We start from the raw sequence: 21,743 nt of genomic DNA, 5'->3' as shown, positions 1-21,743 counted from the left end.
GTCTAGGGGGCATCATCGCCAAGGTCGGTCGCTGGACACGGCTGGGACTCAGAGTCCCGCAAGGATCTGGGTTTGTTCCGATGGCACACTACAGGCCTCTGATATTGTACCAGACTCACGTCCATCATCACCGGGGCACCAGTCCAGTGCCAACGCGAGCGAAGACACAGATATCTGAAAGAGGACACTTCTAGGGTACCTGAAATGCCTGAAAATCTACGGCATATATGTGCTATGTAATTGGTAAGACTGAAATATTGTGGACAGGGATAGGGACTTATGCATTTTGTGGAGTTTGTCACTGTTTAACACAGGATGGCGGGGGCTCAGGCTCCCCCCCTTTACTTTTCTTAGAGGCTGGTGCCTGTCGCTGGTGTTGGAGGCATGTCCTCACACCTCGACCGCCAACCATCCACTCATCTCATTGGGGAAGGGTGGGAAGGGATTACATTGACATCTTTTTGATTTGTATTTTCATAAAGTTCTTCATTGATCAGTTAAATAGGGGATTGTGGCGACGCCTACATACCTACACCAGGCTACACATGGCACAGGGGAATGTGGTATTGCCCAGGGGGTGGGGGGAAGTTGGGGTTGAAATGTCAGTCCGTCCTTTGTAGAGCTTCAATATGCAGAAATATTCTATTGTGTCGCCGGTGGGTGGGGATCATCTTTCAATGTGACCGACTATATGGGGTACGTTGGAGGGTCGTCCGAACAGTGCTGGAGCAGCCACCATGAGTAAGTGGCTAACGTGGAATGGGCGAGGTATTGGCACTCTTGAAAAACGCAGGCCCATATTTGCCTACTTGAAAAGATATAAGGTGGCAGTGGCATTACTCCAGGAAATGCATGTTTGGGGGGATTCTGTGAAATATTTAAAGAAGCGATGGAGGGGCCAAGTCTACGTCACTTCATACTCAGGCTTTGCTTGGGAGCCCTTATATGGATAGTTCCGGGGGTCCTGTTTCAACACCCACACCATGTAGTAGACCCAGATGGTCAATATGTTATATTGCATGGGGGAATGGATGGGACGGAGATCTGTATAATTAATGTATACGCTCCGAATGATGATAGCGCCTCCTTTTTTGGGGATATGCTTGCAATGGCCTCCCCTTATTCGGGTGCTCCAGTGTTTCTGGCTGGGGACATGAACTGTATACTAGATGGCACAGGGAACCTCCTAAACTACAACCTAAACCAAAACTGACCATGTCGCACCAGGGGATGATACAGGGGCTAGGGCTATGTGATGTGTGGAGGGAGCGGCACCCACTGTTAGACATTTCTCATGCTACACACCAGCTACGCACACTTCCACTCATCTGGATTATTGGTTCCCATCTCAAGACTTAGGTTGGACTGTGGGAGGGATAACTTATCAGACGAGATACCTGTCCGATCACGCCCCGGTCTTGCTGGAGGTTGGGGCTAGTAGAACGAGACCGGATATACCCCTTTGGCGACTTAATACTGATGCACTCACGGACCCACCTTTTGTCTACACAATTTCCACAGAGCTGGGTTACTATTTTCAGGAAAATTGGGGTTCGGCCTCGAGCCGGGCAATCGAGTGGAAGGCAATGAAAGTGGTGGTCCAGGGTATCTGCATAAAAACTACATTTGGTGTCCGAGCGCAGTTGGAAAGAGATGTCGCTCAGTGCGAGGTTAAACTGGGGACGCTGGAGGCAGAGATTAGTACAGCTCCACACAAACTGGTGGAGGGGACAGAGGCTAAGCAAGCACTTCTGACAGACGTTCATAGGCTGGAAAAATACACATACTCCACTATAGACAACGGCTTTATCTGGAGGGAGACAGAACTGGAACGCTCCTGGCATGATTGGTCAAACATGAAACTTCTGCAGCGCCAATATTACAAATCAGGGACGAGACTGGGGGCGTGGTATATTCGCAGCAGGCGATTATAGAAGCGCTGGCTACTCATTTGGAGCAAGTATATACTAATCGTCCGGACACGGACCCTGGGATGGTGGGAGGGTACCTGACTGCGCAGGGACTACCCCATCTCAATAGAGACTATCAGGAAGCTCTGGATGCTCCGGTGACTAAGGAAGAGATACAAAGGTCTATTGGCAGACTTAAAATGGCCAAGACCCTGGGATCCAACAGCTTACCTGCAGAGTTTTACAGGTGCCTTTGACCACTTTTGGTGGACAAACTATTATAGGTCTACAATGAGGCATTAGACAGAACTGTACTCCAGCCTACCCGGAGTGAAGCAATTGTCATTATGATCCTGAAACCGAATAAAGACCCTGACCACCCTGGCTCCTACAGGCCAATATCATTACTCAACATTGATGTTAAAATATTGAGTAGCATTTTTGCAGAACGCCTCCTCCCCCTGATGAGACGCCTGATCCACCATGACCAGGCGGGGTTTATACCAGGACGGAACACAATTTATAATTTACGACGTCTTGCTCATGTGTGGCATGCCACCGATAGGAGTGGGTGCGCAATATCTGCGGTGGATCCAATTACTCTACTCGGGCCCTAAGGCCAGAATGCGGGTGGGCAAAACGGTGTCAAGAACCACTCTACTAAGGTGAGGGACCAGTCAGGGATGACCTCTATCGCAGTTATGGTTTGCCATCTCTATGGAGCCCATGGCTGCACGGACGAGGAAGGTGATGGATCCTTGGGGTATACGGTTAGGAGCAACTAATCATGTGATCTCGCTCTATGCTGATGACACCTTGGTTTATCTGAGACAGCCGGAGCACTCGGTTCCACTCCTAGAGGCAGAAATGGTCGAATTTGGCAAGGTCTCAGGATTGCATATCAATCCTGCCAAATCTAAATTAATACCGATGGGTAGGTTGGCGGAGGCTCGTCCAGATTCAAGGCCCTTCCTGAATATCCCGTGGACGAAAGAGGGGTTGAGATACTTAGGGCTATATTTGGCGGGCTCTGCTGAGTCCTTCCACAGACTGAACATTGACCAAGTGGTGGAGGGTCTGAGGGGCTCCATTCGATTTTGGGCGGATTTACCGCTCTCGCTAATTGCACTCACTAAGATGATTGTATTACTGCGCTGCCTTTATATGTTGCAGCACTCCTTTTTCGTGATTCCATGATCCTTTTTGGACACCTTGGAGGTCCTGTTGGGCACCCTATTGTGGGGCACAAAACGTAGACGTGTGGGTATACGGACTTGCAGAGGACTTGGTTGGGGAAAGGGGGGGGAAGACGTTCCACAGTTAGAACTCTACTATATGGCATCCCAGCTCCACTTTGCGGTACATTGGCGAGATGAAGCTGACAATTGGGAAAAATCAACTTTGAGAGGGGACGTACAGAGGGAATACACTTGCTGGTCTGCTAATGATGGGAGGAGCGGTTCCTGAAAACTACCTGTACATAATACAACATGTAACTAATCTCTGGGAGAGAGCAGTTCGTCGTGGGGTACTTCATGCCCCATACACACCGGACATGCCTCTATGGGAAATACATCCCTTTGCTGCAATTGCAAACTCTGTGTCGACTAGATGCTGGAAAGAGGGGGGTTGTTACTTTTGGGAGACCTTTATAGAGACGGCCGCTTTCTCACACAAGCAGACGCGCGAGCTGAGTTAGACCTGGGAACGGGTCAGTTTCTACAATATGCCAAAATCTCAAAAGTGGCCTGGGATTTTTGGATGCACTTTCCTTCCGAGCCCCCCACCCACTAATATATTAGTGACTGTGTTATATATGGCACAGGGGCGACGCCTTATCTTATGTCGCACCTCTTACGAGCGTTGCATGAGGATGTCCAGCTGGAGACATTGAGGCTACAACACAAGTGGGACTCGGCGTTGCCCTCCCCAATGACAGCGGCTGAATGGGGGTAGGTGCATGCCGGAGTTCACAAGGTAAATGCTAACGCGCGATTTAAATGATTGCACTATTATGTCATACATCAAGTGTATCTGACCCCGCATACTCTCCATGCGATATACCCACACCGTATGGACGCTTGCCCCAGATGAGCTGCTGAGCACACAGACTTCTTAAACATGATTTGGCAATGCCCCAGATTCCAAACCTACTGGGTCAGTGTTTTGACATGCTTGGGGGGGCGGCGGGATGGATTTTACCACGGGAGATCAAACAAGTGTTCTTAGCCCTACTACCCAAACCCAAGAAAAAGGTACAGTCCAGACGATTTGTAAATCTGGGACTGGTGCTGGCAAAGCGTTGGATAGTTATACGGTGGATGCAACCCCAGCCTCCTACTCACACTGACTGGCTACGGGATATGAGGGAGTGGGCAATGGCGGAGCTCATCAGAATGAAATTTGTCAGAAAAGATGTCAGGGCAGAGGATGATAGAATGTCGTGGAATGCTAGGATTATAGATCTTCAGGGCAACAAGGATCAGATCTCCCAATCTGCTGAAAGGGGGGACACATCTCAGGGGGCAGTGAGCAACTCTAGACCCGCACTGGAAGAGGCAGCTCACCCACAGATAGAGTATGCTACCTTGAAAGCCTACCCGCAGGTGGAACTCATGTTGCTCCAAGGGACTGAACGGACACACGGGGGAAGGGTTACTGTTTAAGTTGTAAAATGTTTTTGTTAACTTTATGGCATTGTGATTGATATCTGCTACAAGTAGTGGAAATATTTCTTTGTTGTCTTGGAGGTGGGTGTCTGAAATTGACGCAGTCTGTGTTATGAACTGAATTCTGTTTGAGATATTAGGGCCTACTATGTCATACCTTATGATATAATGAGATGTGCTTTACTTGTGACTAAATGCCAATAAAGAACAAAAAAAAACAAAAAAAAACAAGCAGTTTAAATACACCTAAACATGCAAAGTTGTAGAATGAACAAAACTACAGCGAGACAGACTTTAGTAACATACTCTCTAAGTATATGCCAATATTGATGATGGGTATACAATAATTGTAAGGGTTTCATTTAACCAAAATAAAACACAGAGTCTTACTCATCCCCAGGCCAAGAAATGACCAGCCTTCAAAGTGGATGAAAGACTGTATCAGTCTTACTGTGATTAGAACTTGTGACCTGCTCATCACCACGTTTTTTCCCCCAAAGGTGAACATCCAACTCACTGAACTACCCAGTCGCCTTGAGAACAAGCAGAGAGAAATGAAAACCAAGATATTTGAGATAGAACATGTTGATATTTGTTTAGCAGGCATCCGTCTGCTCAGTTCTAACTGAAGAAAAACCTTCTCCCCTCCTAAAAGATTACTTTATTCTACAGGGTGCTGATGTGACTATCTGTCCTCTACCATCCTCAGGTCAGAAATGCAAGGGACCGAAGGCGTGGCCACAACTAGGAAGCTCTTCATGGAGCTCCTACCACCACTTGCCGCTCCGGCATTAACATCCTGACCGATTGTACCGCCCGATATCTCCCGACTTGGGGAGGTCGTCTGGAGCAGTTGAGGGCCTTGCTGGGGAGCAAGCAGCGTTGGAGTGGCTCCTGAGCCACCAGCAAAAGGGAGATCAGCCAAGAGGCGATAAACTGTGGCGAGGGAGTGGAGGCACCGCGGGCCTGATTGAGCGAACTGGACATGGTAGAGGAAGATGCCACGTCGCTCTCCTTGTCCACACCCTCGCCTGATCAGGGCACCCTCTGCCGAGTTGGGTGTAGGGATGCCCGGCCGCGAGGCAAGTGAATGGCAGTGAGACGCAGGGCTCCTCAGAGCTGAAGGAGGAGGGTCCGACCCAACAGAAGGTGGCTGGGAAGAAGACTACTCGAGAGACTTATGGAGCAGATCGGACCCGGTGGAGACAGGTGCCCCCTGCCACATTGGGGATAGGGCTGCCCAGCCACGAGTCGAGCCACTGGCGGTGAGACGTAGGCCTCCTGTGAGCTGAAGATGAAGGCTCCTGCCGAACGCAAGGTCCAGCTGTGAAGAAGCCTACTCGAGAGGATGACAGAGCAGACCGGATTTGGCGGAGGAGGGCGCCACATCGCTCTCCTTGTCCACACCCTCACCTGATCGGGCCCGTGCTGTGGTGACCCCAGTAGCGTTGGGGGCAGGACTGCCCACCAGTGAGGTAAGCAACTGACAGTGTGACGCAGGCCTCCTGGGGGATGAAGATGGAGACTCCTGCCCAACACAAGCCTCAGGTGGGAAGCCTACTTGAGAAAATGAACTAAAGCAGTGGGGGTTTTCCCCTCACGCCCCCCCATTACCTTAGTGGGGGGGCCTCTGAAGACACTGTTGCAATGAGCTGGACGAAGGAGAGGAGAGGGCGAGACAACAGAAAGGCCCCAGCTGGATCTTTGGAAAACCAGAGTCTGACCTGCATTGTTGGGCACCTTGAAGCTTGCAGCTCTGGAGGATCAGTAGAGCTGGCTCCTGGAAGGGCTGCATGACAGACCCTCTCCACCCAACCAATATCGGCACAGATCACCCCATCTCGCCTGTCGCACACAGCAACAATGAGACCTGGTGTCCCCTGAGCAAGTCCGTTAGGAGGCCAACTGACTGTGGTAACGGGGCTGTAATTGAAAGGCAGAGTGGGGCCTGGGAGCGAAGAGTTCCACTGAGTTTCACAACTCGAATGGAGCAGGCACCCTGGCTGGGGGTCACTCTTGCCTAAAGCATGGTTAAACCGAGGCCAGGCAAAACTACCATGGTGAAAGGACGTTCAATCCAGCCTCAGAACAGTGGGGCGGGAGGGAGGGGGGTTGGTGGTGTGGGAGTCCATCCCAGCTTCAGCGAACAAAGCTCCTGGAAGCCATTACAGACCTGAACTCCACCCTGGGACTTCTCAGGCCTGAACATCCGAAACTGGCCCCCAGAGTTGTCCAGTCGGAAGACGCCATAGGCTGGTGAAAGGGGACAGACTTACCCAAACGGAAGAGATTGTCTGGGAGTTTGCACAATATTATCAGGCCTTTTATGAATTTCGACCCCACAGATAGAAGGCAGAGACAGAACTTTTCATGAGAATGTTGGGTCTACAAAACTGGACAGAGAACTGGTAGAGACACTGGAGGGAGACCTTTTACTCGAGGAGCTATCTAAGGCCATGAGTAGTGGGAAAGACCAGGTCCCAATTGGTTACCCGCAGAATTTGTTGTGAGAGAATGGGAGTGTTTTTGGGTCTCCACCTCCTGGCAATGTTCGAGGATTCCCATACCCAAGGTGTGCTCCCTTCGGATGCAAGCAGTGCTTATTTGAGTAGGTGCTTTCCGGTGCTCATCACCGGCACTTAATTGGTTTCCGGTGCTCAGCACCGGCACCTAATTGTCAACACCATACTTAGAACAGTCTAACACATGGTGGCGCTTTTCATCTAATTTAGAGATGAGCAGAACAAAGGTAATTTAGGAAAACAATATACATTAAAATTGCTAATACCTGCCTCCCCAGCCATTCCTTTAGCTTGGGGGACCTGGAATAATCTAAACTGACGCAGTTACAAGCGAGAGAGATGGTTAGTAGTTGTTTTGGTAGCGATGACGAGGGCGATGGGTGGTGCAAGCTGCAGTGGCCTCCTGGTCAGAGCCCTGGTACTTAATATTTTACAAATTAAGCACTGGATGTAAGCACACCATTATCACAGTAAATTATAAAGACAGTAAGCCGAAAACAGAGTGTGGTTCCTACCGCCCCATCTCCCTGCTAGATGCTGAGACGAAGCTCCTCTAGATTTACAAATTCTAGAGCATCATGACCGATCGCACAGGGAGGTGCGCCTAAAGTACACCTATTTCAGAATCCTCCATAGTTGGTCTTGGTCTCCTTTCAAATTATAAAAGGCTCATCTGGTTCCTTGTGCAGAATGCCGGAGGTGTTAAGATGTGGCATGTGATTTGTACCATACACTTTGGCTGTGCCCTGCATTGGATATGTATTGGAGCCATGTATGGGAGACGCTAGGTTCAACTAGTCTTATTCCTTTTGAGGAGTCAGACAAACTGGCCTTATTTCATGATTTTGCTGCAACAGATAGTACAACTATTCATTGGAGTAGAAGGATGTTGACTGCCCATATAATGGCTGAGATCTGCATACTGTGACATTGGCGAACAATACAGGTGCCCTTCCATCAAGAACGGTTAACAGAACTTTAACGGTTAGCTACCCATGTGTGTCGGGTTACTGGGTCCAAGATCAATTTCAGGTGTTTGATTAGATGCAGGGTCCATTTTTGTGAACTGTAGCTATCTTTCACTTGTGTGAAGTACACTTCCTAATACGCTTAGCTGTGATGGTGATTTTGTGCTTTCATCTGTGATCCGAGTCTGGGATAGAATTTCTGAAGTTGGTGACTTAATTCAATTGTGTGTGGGGTGTATGTTATGTTGTGTGTGGGGAAAGGTTACCTTGTGAATTGCATAAGTGTCTGTTGAGCAAGATGGCTCTTTTGTTACTAATTTCGTTTTTTTTCCTGAAATTTTTTGTTCCATTTTGGGATCTTATTTAGTATATTATTTATATTAGAGTGGATTACTTGCTATGTCATTGTAGTTGTTGACATGTGTAATGAAAATTCAAATAAAGCAACGGTTATTAATTTTAAAAAAAGAGAGAAGAAGAGACTAAGGCCCACATGCATCATTGTAGGAATTTGCGATTCCTAAATTGCGAAAATTAAGGAATCGCAATTTAGGAATCTCAAATTCCTATGCATTAAAAATTCGCAAAAGTTTTTGAGATTTCTTAATTGTCCTTATTTGCGATTCCTTAATTGCGAATCGCAAATAAGGAATCGCTTTACATTGATTCCTATGGGCCTAGAGGCCCATAGGAATCAATGGGAAGGCATTCTCATTTTGCGAATTCGCAATTAAGGAATCGCAAAATGAGAATGCTATTTCAAGGGTGAAAGGGGGGGTCCAAAGGACCCCCCCCTGCCCCCCTGGAATGTCACGTAAGTACATTTTACTCACACACATGTCCCAAGGGCATGTGTGTGTGTGTAACATGTAAGTTTCAAAAATGCATATTTTTGCATTTTTGAAACTTTTCGCAAATTACCATGAAGGTTAACTTCATGGTAATTTTCCCCTTCCTAATTGCAAATGCGCAAATTAAATTAAATCATGCATAGCATTTAAGAAATCGCAAAATTCGCGATTTCTTAAATGCTATCGCAATTTGAAAAATCGCAAAAAATTGCGATTTCTTAAATTGCGATAAATGAAAAAGAAATTATGCATTCCAAAAAAGGTTTTTGCATTCGCAAACGGCCGATTTTTGCGATTCGCGCCGTTTGCGAATGCAAAAACGCTTGATGCATGTGGGCCTAAGCTCTTGGATACCATCCAGGAACGTAAGTTAAATGGAGTGATACCCACACTCAATCGTAAACAGACGGGGTTCATACCATGGCAGTTCTGCACCTCCTGGCGGTAATTTCCACTTATACAAGAAAAGCATTTGACTTGATTCACTGGACTTAACTATTTGCTGTCCTAAGGATATTGGGTTTTGCCCCTCACTTTTATAGCTTGGTATCCCTCCTTTATGACGAGCCCAGAGCAGCAGAGAGGATACATTGAATGACCTCAATGCCATTCCCATTAGTGTAGAACCTAGACAGGGTGCCACATGTGCCCACTGTTGGTTGCCCTGTGTATAGAACCTCTGGCTTGCTATAGAGGGGCAATGGAGGTAGGTGGCAACCAAGAGGAATGGCAGACAGAGGATTTCTTTAAATGCAGATTATGTTTTACTGTATTTCACGGAACCTGAGGTGCTCCTGAACCCCCTGCCTGAAAGTGTGGAGGAATTCTGAGAGTGCTCTGGCTATAGGGCAAACTGGGCCAAGTCCTTCTATTCATTGCAGGGCAGCGGGACCAGGACATGCTGCTTTCCTGCAGATGACAATGAGGGCTTTCAATATTTGGGAATCTATATAAAGAGAGGCTGAGAAAATTTATGGGCGGAAAATTTAGAACCTCAGCTGGTGCAATTGCAGGAAGATGTAGCCAGAATGAGGAAGCTACCTCTAAAGCTCCCTTGGTAGAGCTGCTATCCTTCAAATTATTACCCTCTCCAAACTATTATACATCCTACAGAAAACGCAATTATGAGACCCACCTGCTGGCTTGCCCCTTCAGGAGGGAGGGGGGGGGGGGTCAACATCCTCCACGTACATCCAACACAGCCCGATGGCCTTGGAGTCCTCTGGAGATGCTAGAAATTAGACATTGGTAAGAACAAGGACGTGGATTGGGAGGCTGTGCTGATGCACCTCTGGGAGGAAGCCATTAAAAAGGGTTTCCACCTTATACAGCATTGAGTTTACATAGCACGGGACAGGTTACAGAAGATAGGGGGAAGAACCCCTTGCCCATCTGTCTTAGCTGTAACACACGTGGGATCATTCTACCACATGCTGTGGGAGTACTCAGAGACACAGAACCTGAGGGACATACTACAAGAACAGATCCCGCTGAACACTCAGTTTGTACACCTGGGGGTGCCAGGGCATATAGACTTGCCCTGAAAGAAACTATTTGGCTCGCTGGGCATGGTGGTGGCGAAGAGGGATGTGGTGACGGTCTGGGAGGAATAGGTGGTTCCCACTAAGGAACAATGGATTACAGGAATGGATGCTTGCATAGGGGCCACAAAAGTGATTTATGCTTGCAGTGGTCACCCTAGAAAGTATGAGAAAATCTGGGCTGACAGTGGGAGTTCTATGGTCTGGGGACAGAAAGCTCACAGCTGATACAAGGCTGAGCACAGAGTATAGTCTATGTGAACAGTGCCGAACCGATCTCTCTATCCAATTTACTGTGTCCTGATGAGGATTCTTCTTGAGCAGTACTGTGGCTATGCTCTTTGTGTTTATGTATAAAATGCTATAAAAAAGATTTTGTTTTTAAAAGAAGAATGCAAGGGACCACTAAGTTACACTTCTGAACTCTGAGGACCGTCACAAACGTCACTTCCTGTAGTAAGAGGACAAAAAGAATTCAAGCAGCAAGTTCTCATTCAAAATCCCCCCCCCTCCCCCCGCCCCCCCAATCAAGGTCAAGGAGCAACAGATTAACCCTTTCGCTGCGGCGGCTATTCCGCCGCAGCGCTAAGTGGGCGGGGCGGCCGCATGCTGGTGACAGAACCGCTCCGTCACCAGCCGCGGTTGAGCTGTGCTGGTGACGGAGCGGTTCCGTCATGACCCGCCCCGCTCATTAAAACTGCCGCGCAGGCGCGAAATCAGCGCCGCGCAGGCGCGAAATCAGCGCCGCGCACGCGCGGCGGCCGGGCCATGACGGAACCGCTCCGTCATCAGCACAGCCCAACCGTAGCTGATGACGGAGCGGTTCCGTCATCAGCAGGGGAGGGGTTAATAGAAAGACTAATAGCTGATAAGACAGTTCTTCTTGTGATCTTAAAGCTAAGACAGCTAACAATGAACATGTACAACTTAAACTGGACAAAGTCAACACCTGCAAATCAGAGTTCACACACTAAGCCACGTTTGAAATCAAAAGGGAGATGTGGGGTGATGAGTCTCAAGTCACTGAATGAGCTATGCAAACAAGAAAACGCTCTAGGAAAGGAAACACTGACCATGCAGTGGCTCAAAATCGCTCCTAAGAACCAAAAATACAGAGACGCAGTCAGTGTAGATGTTGCCTCTGACTGACAGGGTCAAGCTGAATAGTACCTCTAAAAACTTGCCCGAGTAACCCGTCACCTCCATTGGCTGAGAAACCCTAAATTTGCAAGGGATCAGAATATCAGTACACAACAATATCTGCTAATGCACAAGTTACTACTTGTGTAACGATATATCTGTAAGAGACATTAGTTAGTGATAGATTCCTTACATTAGAATATTCCCCAGGCATCTGGCTAGATCCGGAAAGTTTTCTGCTGAGCAGTACCCCTGCGCGCCGGTAGGTGGCGTTGTGCGGCTCCACGTCCGTCAATGGCGTCGTGAGCCCAAGATGACGTCACGGAGAATACTTAGGAGCCACCCATGTGCACGGACGTCAGTTCTGTACACAACTTTCCGTGCCGAAACGCAGAGGCATGCAACAAACTGACCATTGGTGCATAAAACTAGGTCCCTAAAAAGGGGATGAAGTTAACCCCAGTAATCAGTTAGCAGAATGGGGAAGATGGGTGGGGCGGTAAGGAATCTATCACTAACTAATGTCTCTTACAGACACATTAGTGATCGATTCCTTACCTTAGAATAGATACCCCAGCAATACCAACCCCGGAGGTGGGTCTGCGAACAGGATTACACCAAAAAGTCACAGAGCACAGAACCGCCAAAGAAGCTATCTCTCCGGACCTGACTGTCAAGGCAGTAGTGCTTTGTAAGCATGTGCAGCGAGGCCCACGTAGCTGCCTGACAAATGTCCTGCAAGGGAACGCTGCGTCCCAAGGCAGTAGTGGGTGCAGTTGCCCTGGTCGAATGGGCACGCAACCCCACAGGAGGTTCCTTCTTGGCAACGGAGTAACATGCTTTGATACACAGAACAACCCACCGAGAGATGGTGCGTTTGTGCACGGTCCACCCTTTCTTGGCGCCCATGTTACCAACAAAGAGTTGATCATCCACCCGGAACTGTTGCGTACGCTGCAGAAAGAAAGCAAGCGCACGTTTGGGTCCAGATGGTGGAGTCTCCTCTTCCCTAGAAGGAGGCGGAAAGAAGGTGGGCAAAGTGATGGTTTGCCCGATGTGAAAGGGCGCAACAACCTTTGGCAGGAAAGGACGGGTCCTTAAAACCACCTTGTCCGGATGAACAGAAAGGAAAGGAGGTTTGGAAGAAAGAGCCTGGAGCTCACTCACTCTTCTGGCAGAGGTGACAGCAACCAGGAAAGCAGTCTTTAGAGTAAGAAGACGCAAAGGACAGTTACGAAGAGGCTCAAAAGGAGCGCACATCAGAAAAGTCAAGACAAGATTAAAGTCCCACGGAGGCATTATGAAAGGCACGGGAGGAAACGTGTGTCTAATGCCATTGAGGAAACGGTTAACAGGGGACTTAAAAAGAGAAGGCTGATCAGGAAGCCTTTGATAGTGCCCAGAGCAGAGCCCTGCTGGGCCAAAGACAGAAGAATCAGAAGAACCTCAGACAGAGGAGCCGAAAGGGGGTCTACAGCTTTTGCTGTGCACCATCCCACAAATCTGTTCCATCGGCAGGCCTATATCGTTTTAGTGGAGGGACGCCTGCCTGCCAGAATGACATCACAGACTTCGGGAGGAAGATCGAAAGGTGTCAACTGTCGCCGCTCAATCTCCATGCATGGAGGTGGAGGCTGGACAGGTTCGGGTGGAGGATCGTCCCCTGCTGCTGCGACAGGAGATCCTCCCGAAGAGGCAGACGGATCGGGGGATCGATGCTCATACTGAGTAGCTCGGGATACCAAAGTCTTCGAGCCCAGTCCGGAGCCACAAGAATGACTTGGTCCCGGTTACGCCTGACCTTCTTCAGCACTCTGGGCAGAAGTGGTATAGGCGGAAAGGCGTACAATAGACCGCAGCTCCACTGGCAACGAAAAGCGTCTCCTAGTGAGCGCTGCATTGGAAATTCCAACGCGCAGAACTGAGGACATTGCGCGTTCTCTTCGGTGGCGTATAGATCTAACCAAGGCTCTCCCCACTGCAGAAAGAGACCTTGCGCCACATCCGAGTTAAGACGCCATTCGTGATCCACCATGCACCGGCGGCTGAGTTTGTACGCCCTGGCGTTCGGAGAACCTGCCAGGTGTTGAACCACCAAGGTGATGCCTAGATGTTCCAGCCATGTCCAGAGGCGCAGAGCCTCTTGACATAGGGTCCAGGACCCCACATCGTTGTTGCAATACCACATGGCGGTGGTGTTGTCTGTGAACACCTGCACTACACTTCCCCGGACAGAGGGAAGGACTGCCTTCAGTGCAAGCCGGATCGCCAACAGCTCCAGAAGGTTGATATGGAGCAGGGACTCCGCTGGAGACCAGAGGCCTCTGATCTCCGCCTCTCCCATGTGGCCTCCCCATCCCAGGAGGGACGCATCCATCACCACTGTGTGCTCCGGTGGGGGAAAGGAGAGGGATCTGCCACTGACCCAATCGCGGTTCATGAGCCATCACTGCAACTGTCATGCAGCGCCCTGAGAGATCTGGACGTGATCGGATAGGTTGCCCTGATGCTGTGTCCACTGGAACTTCAGGTCCCACTGCAGAGCCTGCATATGCCATCTGGCATGCGTCACCAGCAGGATGCAGGAGGCCATTAGGGTCAACAGCCGGAGGGTCATCCTGACCGAAACCCAGGATAGAGGCTGAAAGAATGGAATCATAGCCTGAATATCCCAGACTCTCTGCTCGGGAGGATAAACCCAAAACAGTGTTGAATCCAGAACCACTCCGATGAAAGGGAGCTTCTGAGAGGGGCTCAGGTGCGACTACGGCACATTGATGGAGAACTCCAGCAAATGCAGTTCGGCCGTAGTCTGGAGGTGGGAGACAACTGCCTGGGACGAGCCTGGCTTCAACAGACAGTCGTCGAGGTAGGGGAAGACTGACACCTCGGACTTGTGCAGATGAGCTGCAACTACCACCATCACTTTCATGAACACCCGAGGGGCACTTGTAAGGCCGAAGGGGAGCACAGCAAACTGAAAATGCTCCTGGCTTACCATGAACCGCAGGTAACAGCAGTGGGCCAGCAGGACAGGGATGTGAAAATAAGCATCCTGCAAGTCCAACGCTACCATCCAGTCTCCAGAGTCCAGGTCAGTCAGGACCTGAGCCAGAGACAGCATCTTGAACTTCTTCTTCCGGAAGAAGCGATTGACGTCCCGGAGGTCCAAGATGGGGACCATAAAGTAATGGGAATAACACCCACGCCCTACTTCCTGATTGGGACGTACACAATGGCCCGCTTGGCCAGGATGGCCGAGACTTCCTGACGGAGAAGAGCCAAATGATCTCACGACATGCGGTGGTACCAAGGTGACATGGCTGGAGGGGAGGACAGAAAGGGGAGCGAGTAACCTTGGCAGATAATCTGCAGCACCCACTTGTCCGATGTGTTGGAGGTGGAGGCGAACCCTGCCACCCACTGGCGTGGGGGCCCCCTGAAGCTCGGATTAGGAAGGTTTTGAGGCGGAAGCAGTGGGGGTGGAAATGGACTGACCCACACGCTGGTTACCAGAACCCCCCTGCGGAGCCCGCGGCATCGCTGAGGCTGGTTCTGCACAGGCTTTCTGGAAGAGCGCGCCTGGGTACCCCTGCCCTGGCCACGAAAGGAATGAAACCCCGGGGTGGCAGGGTTTTTCGAGGAACGACCCAAAGACTTGGCCGTGGCATGAGAGTCTTTAAAGCGCTCCAGGGCATTGTCAGCCTTCTCTCCAAAGATATTTACAAAAAGGGGTGGTGAGGGACAGAGTCTCTGAATTAAACAGAATACTCTCACCCAGTCAAGAGATCAGGGCTAGATCCAACACCGTTTTTTAGCTCACTGCACCATCCCAGTTTCAGAACCTGGCTGTTTGCAAATTAGTCTGTTCCTGTCCCAGTGCATGATGGGAACAGGGCAAACCAAACTACAAAAGCCAATTCTTACACTGGGAAGGAAACAAGCTACCGGGGACCGGTTTCTGGCATTTCAGCCGTCTTCGGCCCGGCTTGCTTGAATCCTGATGGTGCAATGAGCAAGGGACTCACATCTGAGAATACCCTTCCACGCTTAGGGTGGACAAAAATATTTACAAAAAGGGGTGGTGAGGGACAGAGTCTCTGAATTAAACAGAATACTCTCACCCAGTCAAGAGATCAGGGCTAGATCCAACACCGTTTTTTAGCTCACTGCACCATCCCAGTTTCAGAACCTGGCTGTATGCAAATTAGTCTGTTCCTGTCCCAGTGCATGATGGGAACAGGGCAAACCAAACTACAAAAGCCAATTCTTACACTGGGAAGGAAACAAGCTACCGGGGACCGGTTTCTGGCATTTCAGCCGTCTTCGGCCCGGCTTGCTTGACTGGACTGGACTGGGTAAGAGTGGTCTGCTTAATTCAGACACTCTGTTCATCACCACCCCCTTTTTCTGAATCGTTTTTGGCCACTATAGGTGTGGCAGGGTATACTCAGACATGAGTCCCTTTCTCACTGCTCCATCAGGATTCAAGCAAGCCGGGCCAAAGATGCCTGAAATGGCAGAAACCGGTCCCTGGTAGCTTGTCTCCTTTCTGGTGAAGAATTGGCTTGGTAGTTTAGTCTGCCCTGTTCCCATGATGCACTGGGCCAGGGACAGACTGATTTGCATATAGCCAGGTTCTGAGGTGGGATGGGGCAGTGAGATAAATAACGGTGATGGATCAAGCCCTGATCTTTGGACTGGGTAAGAGTGGTCTGCTTAATTCAGACACTCTGTTCATCACCACCCCCTTTTTCTGAATCGTTTTTGGCCACTATAGGTGTGGCAGGGTATACTCAGACATGAGTCCCTTTCTCACTGCTCCATCAGGATTCAAGCAAGCCGGGCCGAAGACGCCTGAAATGGCAGAAACCGGTCCCCGGTAGCTGGTCTCCTTTCTGGTGAAGAATTGGCTTGGTAGTTTAGTCTGCCCTGTTCCCATGATGCACTGGGCCAGGGACAGACTGATTTGCATATAGCCAGGTTCTGAGCTGGGATGGGGCAGTGAGATAAATAACGGTGATGGATCAAGCCCTGATCTTTGGACTGGGTAAGAGTGGTTTGCTTAATTCAGACACTCTGTTCATCACCACCCCCTTTTTCTGAATCGTTTTTGGCCACTATAGGTGTGGCAGGGTATACTCAGACATGAGTGCCTTTCTCACTGCTCCATCAGGATTCAAGCAAGCCGGGCCGAAGACGCCTGAAATGGCAGAAACCGGTCCCCGGTAGCTTGTCTCCTTTCTGGTGAAGAATTGGCTTGGTAGTTTAGTCTGCCCTGTTCCCATGATGCACTGGGCCAGGGACAGACTGATTTGCATATAGCCAGGTTCTGAGCTGGGATGGGGCAGTGAGATAAATAACGGTGATGGATCAAGCCCTGATCTTTGGACTGGGTAAGAGTGGTCTGCTTAATTCAGACACTCTGTTCATCACCACCCCCTTTTTCTGAATCGTTCTCTCCAAAGAGGCAGGAACCATCAAAGGGCATGTCCATGAGCGAGCTCTGGACATCGGGTGGGAACACAGTGGAACGCAACCAGGCGTGGGGCCGCAACGTCATCATCGTGGAAATCGCCCTGCCCAATTAATCAGTGGTGTCCAAACCACACCTGATGGCAAACTTCGCCGCATCCTTGCCCTCTGCAATCGCTTGGAAAAGGACAGCCTGAACCTCCTCAGAGCACTGAGGCAGAACCTCTGCCACCGAATCTCACACTGCGTGGGAGTAACGGCCCAATAGCAGGCGGTATTAACCAACCTAAACCCCTAACTGGCTGAGGAGAACAACCTCTTGCCATATGGGTCCAGCCCCTAGAGTCTTTATCCGGCGGAGCCGAGGGAAAGGCACTCAGCGATGTCGAGGCCTGAATGACCAGGCTCTCAGGCGTGGGTGAGTGGTCAAGAAGGCGGGATCACCAGACACCGGGCGATGACGCCTAGCGACATTCCTATCCACCGGTGGCCGACCCAAGAGGACTTCGGAAAGGGCCTCATTAAAAGGGAGGGTATACTCAGATGTGAGTCCCTTGCTCATTGCACCATCAGGATTCAAGTAAGCCGGGCCGACGACGGCTGAAATGCCAGAAACCGGTCCCCGGAAGCTTGTTTCCTTCCCAGTGTAAGAATTGGCTTGGTAGTTTGGTTTGCCCTGTTCCCATCATGCACTGGGACAGGAACAGACTAATTTGCATATAGCCAGATTCTGAGCTGGGATGGTGCAGTGAGCTAAAAAACGGTGTTGCATCTAGCCCTGATCTCTTGACTGGGTGAGAGTATTCTGCTTAATTCAGAAACTCTGTCCATCACCACCCCTTGTTGTTAAATATTTTGTCCACCCTAAGCGTGGAAGGGTATACTCAGATGTGAGTCCCTTGCTCATTGCACCATCAGGATTCAAGTAAGCCGGGCCGACGACGGCTGAAATGCCAGAAACCGGTCCCCGGAAGCTTGTTTCCTTCCCAGTGTAAGAATTGGCTTGGTAGTTTGGTTTGCCCTGTTCCCATCATGCACTGGGACAGGAACAGACTCATTTGCATATAGCCAGGATCTGAGCTGGGATGGTGCAGTGAGCTAAAAAACGGTGTTGGATCTAGCCCTGATCTCTTGACTGGGTGAGAGTATTCTGCTTAATTCAGAAACTCTGTCCATCACCACCCCTTGTTGTTAAATCATTAAAAGAGAGCAGCGGCTCTGACGACGTAGAGGCCGTCTGGAGCCCCTTCATAAGGAGGTTGGTATTAGGAGCGACTGTAGGGAGGTCGAGATAGAGAGCCTACGCGGCCCGACGCAGCACCATAGTGTAGGAAGCGCCTTATTTCATGGTAGGCGGAGGGGAGGCACACCCCAGGTCTGAAGACACATCGAGCTCACCCCCATCCTGAAGGTCATCCATTCAATCCTGCTTGGAGTCACACTGCTGGGCAAGTAGGTCCTCGGAGCAGCCCCAATCCTCATCCGGCTCTGGAGTATAAGGAGCCGGCTGCGGCGGCAGGGTCGGAGAGGGGGCAAGCGGCGCCGGGAGCGGCGCCGGCCGGGGCAGAACTAGAGCCGCATCCCAATGCGGATCCCAGGCCGGAACGAAATGGTCCGAGAACCGTGGCAGGGGTGGGATAAACAGCACCCAGGGCGGCGCCTGTGGCGGAGCCAGTGGAGGCGCTGGGGCCAAGGGCAGCGCCAGGGCCGGGGCCGGCGGCACTGCACCTTGTGGGGCCGGGGCCGGCGGCACTGCACCTTGTGGTGCCGGGGCGCTGGATCCAGTGGCTCCGGGGCTGGCGCCAGAGGCGGTGCCACCGGACCAACACGATCTGGACACGGGACCGCGGGGCCCGCCGGTGGGAGCCCAAGGCCTAAACAGGCGGTCCATGGCAGCAAGAAATTCTTGCATTTGTTCGGGAGTCGCCGACGGACTCTGGCACAGTGGGTAGACCGCGGTACTCCCAGGCTCTGGAGGAGCCTCAGAGGAGGAGCCCCTGTCCCCCTCTTTGCCTCCGAGGAGCGACGGGGGAGTGTCAGAGAGCGAACACACTTCAACCATTTTTATGTTGTTGCTTACCAAAATCTGAAGGTGAAGACTTAGAGCCCGAGAAGCGACGGCTCCGGTCCCGTGAGCGGTCCAGCGAACGGCTCCTAGACCCAGAGCGGCGGTGAGAGGAGTGCCGCACCTCCAGCAACTTCCTGATCAGCTCCTGCAAGGCCTTAGGGGCCATGGCACGGCAGTCCCGAGAGTCATGGTCGGTCTCCAGGCAGTAGAGGCAGACATCATGGGGGTCCGCCACAGACATATTACGGAGGCACAACCCACAAGACTTAAAGCCGGGCATCCCTACGTGCACCAGAAGACCGAGAAGGAGAGAAAAGTCTCAAAAAGTGGTCAAAAAATGACAGAGGTATGTGCTCAATCCGGATCTGCGCTTTCGCTGCGGAAAAAAAAGAACTGACGTCAGCGGGCATGGGTGGCGCCTAAGTAGTCACCGTAACATCACAGCGCTCGTGACGCAAGTGACAGACGCGGAGCCGCACAACGCCCCCTACCGGCGCGCAGGGGTACGGCTAAGTAGAAAACTTTCCGGATCCAGTCTGACGCCTGGGGAATATTCTAAGGTAAGGAATCTATCACTAACAGGTCTCTTTCACATATAGCAATGTCATCCACTCTTATCACAATTGTAGTAAAACAGCTGGAAGTAAGTTCTGGCCAATAGGATGAGACGTTTAGATAGGCGGCAGTGAGGTGTACATAGCAGAAAACATCCACCAGCTGGCGTGCCTAAATGATACTGAGTGGCATATTTATAGTCAGAATCAGATTGAAGATGCGGTGGTCCAAGACTGAATAAAGGCGGAAATTTTTCTCAACTACAACCATAACGTAAGTGTTCCTCCAAAAGCTGCTCTAAACCTACGAACTTCAGGACTTCTGCACCACAATCAGCAATCTTGCAGAAAAAGAAGTATATGTGTTGTGGGCGAGGGGGAAGCTGGAGGAGTCAGACATTTTTGCATCACAAGAGACAACTAAAGTATGTACTCTAAACATCCCCCAAGTCTAAAAGTAAATAGAAACTCCCAAGGCATCTGACTGTGACGTGCTTCCTTTCTGCCTTTATACAAGGCAGAAAGGAGCTCGACAGGTTTTGTGTTTTTCGCTTTCAGACTAGTGGAGGTCGTATTGTGCCTGGCATTTTATCTTGAGAAACCAAAATAGTCCTGAAGTGACTTTGATCTGGAGATCTTGGCAGTTCAACTTGAAGTGAAATTGGGGAGGTTTAGTGCGGTACATGGCAGAGATAACTTGAGACCTCACTGACTATTACAGATACCTTGCATTTCTTCAGTTGCTTCTCCAAAAATGCTGCCAATAAGCTTTTACTACTTTTGGCAATAGGTGAACAAATTAAAAACATTTTCTTCACAATCATTTGGGAAGGGAAGCAACACAGCCACAAATGCCTACATACGGCCACTTCAAGAGGCATGCCCTTGAGTACTGTTTGCATGTTGTTTATGGGCGAGCTAAACAAACAGGATGGATGGATGAATCCATGCCTGTTAAACCTGCAGCAATATTCCCTTATTTATGTGAATGGAGTCATTCCTAGGCAAACTATATCAAACACAATTTATATATTGTGCTGACCAGAATTCCACTCTCATTAGGTTGGCAAAAGCTCAAGAAGAACTTTGAACAACATTTCTTCCTCAGGATGTCTGAGAAACTGGTTTCCTTGTTAGAGAAGCAGGAAATGAAGTGGCACTCTTGCCTCTGATTAGAGCTATACCGTCAAATTGGGCAGCGACCACAGATGGCAAGCTATACAAAAGGGCTCATCATGAGCAAATAGGTAAGGTCATCATGACTATTGTTAAGCAGCTATCCTGTGTGAGAGGAATGGCTAATGTATTGCTCACATATGACGTGAGAAACAAACAACAATTTTGTTGCAGAAGTATCTTCAACATATCCCCTGTCTATCACTGAATATTCAGAGACGATCTCCTCATCTTCTTTGCACAGGTCAGCCCTACTACCAAGATTTAGAGCTTGATCCACACAGTGTAAGGAGTGGGCATGACCTGCATAGGCTTGACTGGGACAGAAATCGGCAGGGAAAGAATCATTAAGTAACTCCCAGAAAAAGAAAAGTCAAGTAAATGACTGTCAGTGAAGAGATTTAAGAATCAGACTTGTGTATGTACTCAGGGGATAGGACATAAACTCAATCAGACCATAATAGTCAGATAAGATGAAGTGCTGCGATGTATGTAAAAGGCTCACCTCACTTAGCAGGGTATGTACGCATAACACAGAAGGATATAAGGCCCTGATCTGATAGCCAGAGTTGATGAAAGGAAATCTTGGCACCACAGAGGGCTGAAACTCTGGTTTCTGTGTCCATGGATCAAAGATAAACACTGGTAGAAGGGTTCACAACTTCTTTGAAGTAAATCACTCACTATGGTTACAGAATATGGCTAGCACAGTCCCACTGCAGATCGCGGCAAGTTTAACATTATCCAGATAAATCATACCTTCTACTTGTCAAAACAGGCACATTCTTAGATCTTCATAAATGTACTAGATGGCATGTGAAGTACCACCCTTCCCGATTAACTGCCCAAAGGCTAATCAGAATGTCCTA

General features: G+C 49.9%; 1 protein-coding gene across 1 annotated transcript in view; it reads right to left on the bottom strand.

Annotated features, from left to right (window-relative positions):
- PLA2G4A (phospholipase A2 group IVA) overlaps nt 1-21,743 on the bottom strand; it is an 869,302-nt gene that overhangs the window by 500,827 nt on the left and 346,732 nt on the right. The gene's annotated exons all lie outside the window — the stretch shown is intronic.

The sequence above is a fragment of the Lissotriton vulgaris genome, chromosome 1_1 (assembly GCF_964263255.1).
Source record: "Lissotriton vulgaris chromosome 1_1, aLisVul1.2, whole genome shotgun sequence".
Taxonomy (NCBI): Eukaryota; Metazoa; Chordata; class Amphibia; order Caudata; family Salamandridae; genus Lissotriton; species Lissotriton vulgaris.
The sequence above is the reverse complement of the archived record's forward strand: the minus strand, read 5'-3'. Positions and strand labels throughout refer to the sequence as shown.